This window comes from Tamandua tetradactyla, chromosome 8 (assembly GCF_023851605.1).
Source record: "Tamandua tetradactyla isolate mTamTet1 chromosome 8, mTamTet1.pri, whole genome shotgun sequence".
In the NCBI taxonomy this organism is placed as follows: domain Eukaryota; kingdom Metazoa; phylum Chordata; class Mammalia; order Pilosa; family Myrmecophagidae; genus Tamandua; species Tamandua tetradactyla.
In genome coordinates, this window is record NC_135334.1 from 110,756,141 (window position 1) to 110,761,129 (window position 4,989).

Genomic DNA, 4,989 nt, shown 5'->3' on the forward strand with positions numbered 1-4,989 from the left:
ATGTGCCAATTAAAACAAGTTCATAGAAATGTCCAATCTAAGGCATCTAGGGAAAGATTCCTTAGTTCAAGAAGGCCAATGAAGTTCAGGGTTTCTCTCTCAAGTGGAAGGGCACATGACGAACACAGTCAGAGTCTCTCTCTTGGCTGGAAGGGCACATGGTGAACATGGTTAGGGTTTCGCTCTCATCTGGAAGGGCACAGGCAAATGCAGCTTCATCTGCTAGCTTCCTCTCCTGGCTTCCTGTTTTATGAAGCTCCCCAGGAGGCATTTTCCTTCTTCATCTCCAAAGGTCTCTGGCTGGTGGACTCTGCTTCTTGTGGTTATGTCATTCTGCTCTCTCTTAATCTCTCTCATTCTCCAAAATGTTTCCTCTTTTATAGGACTTCAGAAACTAATCAAGACCCACCCTAATGAGTGGAGATATGCCTCTACCTAATCCAGTTTAACAACCACTCTTGATTAAATCACATCTCCAGGGAGATGATCTGATTACCATTTCAAACATACAATGCTGAATAGGGATTAGAAGAAATGGCTGCCTTTACAACATGGGATTATAAAACATGGCTTTTCTAGGGTACATACATCATTTCAAACCAGCACATGCATTAAATCAGTTATATATTATGTTAGAAGGTGAGACGTGCCATGGAGAGAAAAAGTAAAGCGGGGAAGGCATAACAGGGAATACCAGAGGGGGCTGTAATAATACATAAGGCAGGGAAGGACTTTCTGAGAAGGTAATATTGTAAATTCAGACCTACAGACCAAGCAATGTGGCTTCTGTACTTAGAAGAGGCAGAGGTGAAAAGAGAATTAGGTTAAAGGTTGTCCCCTTTACTAGTTCAGTCAGCGAACCATCATATGTCCATCAGAAAGCTGTTCCACATGTCAAAAGATCAGGGAGGAGAAAGGTAATAGTAATTATGTGTCAGTAATATTTAGACTCTTGGGGTTTGGGAAAGGATTGGGAAAGATTCACGCTTAGTAAAAGGTGCCAGAGTATTAAATTAGTGCTTGCTAAGTAAAATAATGAAAGAAAGGTATAGTAAGGGACACACACAAAAAAGAGGACTAGGAAGGATAAATGGAGAAGATTTTGAATGATTATTGGCAGAAAGTAAGCTAGACAGTAAATGTGTAATGCATAAATTGCATGTTGCATTGTAAGAGTTTATATTTAAAGGCACCAAGTAGACCTCTGTTTTCAGTTTGCACGAGGCAGTTGTTTTTTGCACTTGGCACAATAAAGTGAAGTTTGCTTCATATCACCATGTTTAAGAATTGAATCTATGTCCACATATCCGGGAGCAGGAGTTTCACAATGATTCAGGCCAACGGCTCCTTTTGACTGGTGGGAAATATGAGTCTTTTAAAGGACATATTTCCCAAGGAATATCCATCATACTTTCTTGCAAGTTTGAGGCTCTGCCTGCCCTTTGATGTCAGGAAGGAGAGGCAGCTGAGGATCCCACACCTCCCCCTTCATTCTTGCTGCTTCTGAATACTGCCTCTTCTCCGGTGCTTTTATTGCTCCTTTTGACTGTGCCTCAATTCCATCGGACTCTCGAGCCCTGCAGTGCTCTTGTATCACTGCCCGTTCTCTCTTTCAAAGTCAGTCTGGAATGCTGTTTTCCCGTGGTCTTTCTCAGTGACGTGGGTGTAGGACATGGATTTCACCACCGGTCTACGTCAGGGTGCTTCCCATGAAACTGGGTCTTCAGGTGGGCAGCAGGCGGTACAATGCTTTAGTTGTATTCTAAGAATATGGAATATTTGCCCCAGATCTTCTTGCATCCCTGCCCACTTTGCTGTAGGCAGCACAGTGCAGCAGTTACAGTGTGACCCCCAGAACCAGACTGCCCGCTTTGGATCCTGGCCCCGTCACTAACTGGCCATGGGGCTCTGGGGAGGTCACTTTTCTGTACTTCCTTGTTCTCATCAGTAGAGTGAAGATAATGACAGTTCACACCTTATAGGTTGTTATAAGGATTGAAAGGGGTGGTAGTCCCTTAGAATAGAGCCTAGGGCATAGCAAGAGTGCTGTAAGTATTAGTGTAATAAATGAAATACGTTTCAAGAGGATGGTTACGTGGGACAGGAAGGTTTGATTTAGGGCAGAAGTTGGTAGTTGTTCATTAAAATGTGATCTTGGAGCCATACTGGTAGTGGCTAGGGGCCTAAACGGTCTCTTAACCACAGCACACCCCATAGGGGTGAATATAATATCATGTGCTAACACAAAGTTTGCTGTATTTTCATCAGCTGTTGCTTGAGCTGTGGCTCCTGTGCATCATCGCCCTTAATCCTCCCAACAATCCAAACAGGTGGAGGGACAACTCTTCACTGACATCCAACATCCATTTCTCCCTTTCTTCCTTTACAATAGAATGCCTGAGTTTCGCCAAGCACAGGGTCCCCCAGCCAGAGACTCCATTTCCCAGCATCCATTACAGTGACCAAGCTCTGACCCCTGGCATGTGAGCACAACTGAAGCAGGCCACTTTCAGGTTGTGCCCCTCCAAGGCTGTGCCCCATTTTCTCCTCTGCTCCTCCCACCCTCATCCCGCTGGCTGGTATGTGGCTGTGACAGTGTGGACTGGAGCAGTCACCTGGGCCCAGACGTGAGAGCCATGGGCTGAGAATGGCAAAGCCTCCTAACCAGCCCCATACTGTCTACAGCTAAGATGTTTCGTGGAGAGAGATAAACATTTATCTTTGTTTATTTGTTTTTAGTATGTTATTTGAATCTTTTTTTAAGGCATTCTGTTTTTGGTTCCTTTTGCTACAGTGGCTTAAGACTGTACCAACTGCAGAAGGTGTTATTATCTCCATTTTACAAAAGAGCAGTGGAATCTTAGAAGGCTTACGTGACTTGCTCAAGGTCACACAGTTTATCAATGGCCATGGAGGAACTCAAACCCAAGTGCTCTGACACTTGAGCTGGGGCTTTTGACTGTACACCGAGCTATTTAAAAAAATACATTTTTTATTGCTTCTCGGTCTTTTGGCTAAGATCAAGTGGAGTATCTGTTCTTAATCAGTTTAATATCTGATACATCCTCTATCCTAAGACAATATATTAAATGGATTTTTGGAGCAGGTAGATGGAATAGGAGCTTGCTTCGTCCACTCCATGCATCGACCTGGTATTGCAGTACTTCCAGGAACGGTGCACCCCCCTCGGGGGAATTATTAAATATATAAAAAATCAGAAAAAAAATTTTTATTGATAAAACTTAACACACAAACATTCTTAACATACAAACATTCCATACATGGTGTACAATCAGTGGCTCGCAATATTATCACATAGCTGTGTATTCACCACCATGATCATTTTCTTGAACATTTGCATCACTCCAGGAAAAGAAATAAAAAAGAAAAAAGCAAACACTCATACATACCATCCCCCTTACCCCTCCCTTTCATTGACCACTAGTATTTCCATCTAAAATTTATTTTAACCTTTGTTCCCCCTTTTACTTATTTATTTACTTATCCATGATTTTTACTCATATGTCCAAACCCTGGATAAAAGGAGCATTAAACACAAGGTTTCCACAATCACACAGTCAAGTTGTAAAAGCTACACAGTTATACAATCATCTTCAAGAAACAAGGCTACTGGAATATAGCTCTACAGTTTCTGGTACTTCCCTCCAGTCACTCCAATGCACCATAAACTAAAAAGGGATATCTGTATAATATGTAAGAATAACCTCCAGGATAACTTCTCGACTCTGTTGGAATCTCTCAGCCACTAACACTTTATTTTGTCTTATTTCTCTCTTCCCCATTTTGGTCTAGAAGGTTTTCTCAATCCCTTGATGCTGGGTCCTGGCTCATCCTAGGAGTTCTGTCCCATGTTGCCAGGGAGGTTTACACCCCTGGGAGTCATGTCCCATGTAGCACCGAGCTATTTTGCCTCTTGAAGCACTGCTGTTTATGGGAAAAGAAGGGGAGGAGAGTGATGCCGGCTCTGATCCTCTCAGCATCTTCAGTTATGACCCATGGTTTCACCCAACAGGTATGTTTCATAACTAGTCGTTTCTTCATATGACCATAATTGTGTAGTCTCTGTGTATATTGTAGGTATCAATTTGTCTTGTGTATATTGTAGGTATCAATTTGTCTTTGTAGTTCTTGCATATTCTTTTTAATTGTCAGAGTGCAAGAACCCATATCTAGTGTCTGCGTATAGACTTAAGCCCCTGCCAAGCAAAGCTGCAACGCACAGACCATCAAATACCTCAAAGATGGCAGCACTGAAGAATAACTTTCAGTCGGGCACTTCAGTCCCAGCAGCTAAGCACGACCGCCTTATGCAGGCCTTGCAGGATGCCAGCCGAGGGGAGGGCAAAGCAGGTGAGCAGCAGGAGTCAAAGCCAATCAGGGGCAGACGCCAGCGGACGTGGGCAAACTCGAAAAAGGCTTACCTGTGGTTGTACGTGTTGGTTTGCTATCACAGTTCTGCTCCAGGTATCACCATACCACCATCCATGAAGTGAGACTTTTAAGGAAAAATGGAAGAATTTCTTCAGATTCCACCATAGCAGGGTGGATGGTACAAAGTTCGTCCCTGGCACTGTGCCTTATTAATTCCTCTCCATCCTTCACGACTCCCTCGGGGATTGTTTCTTTGAGGAAGCCCCTCATGATCCCACAAGCTCCCGTTAGGTGCCCTTGTTAGGTATGCTCAAGGGGCAGTCCTTCCCCTCTCAGCCACAGCTACTGGTCTGCAGCGATCTCCTCCCCACTGCCCTCTCAGAGGCCGGTCCGTGTGCGGCCGGCACTCAGCAGCGCGGGTGCAACCATGGGTGGCCGTGACGGTGGAACTGGGCACGCAGGCAGCCTCCGCTCGGAGAAAGCTATTATTACCCCTTTTCAAAAATTTCATTTCTAATCCACACACTCTCAGTGCCAGTGAGTGTATAAGCTGGCTCAAATTTTACAGAAAACAATTGATAATATGTCACAAGAGCC

The 4,989-nt window shown here is 44.1% G+C and overlaps 1 non-coding gene across 1 annotated transcript; it reads left to right on the forward strand.

Annotated features, from left to right (window-relative positions):
- Positions 1–2,994: 2,994 nt before the first annotated feature.
- LOC143645434 (U2 spliceosomal RNA) lies at positions 2,995–3,186 on the forward strand. The gene has a single exon (XR_013157143.1). It is a non-coding gene; the product is annotated as a U2 spliceosomal RNA (small nuclear RNA).
- The last annotated feature ends 1,803 nt before the right edge of the window (positions 3,187–4,989 follow it).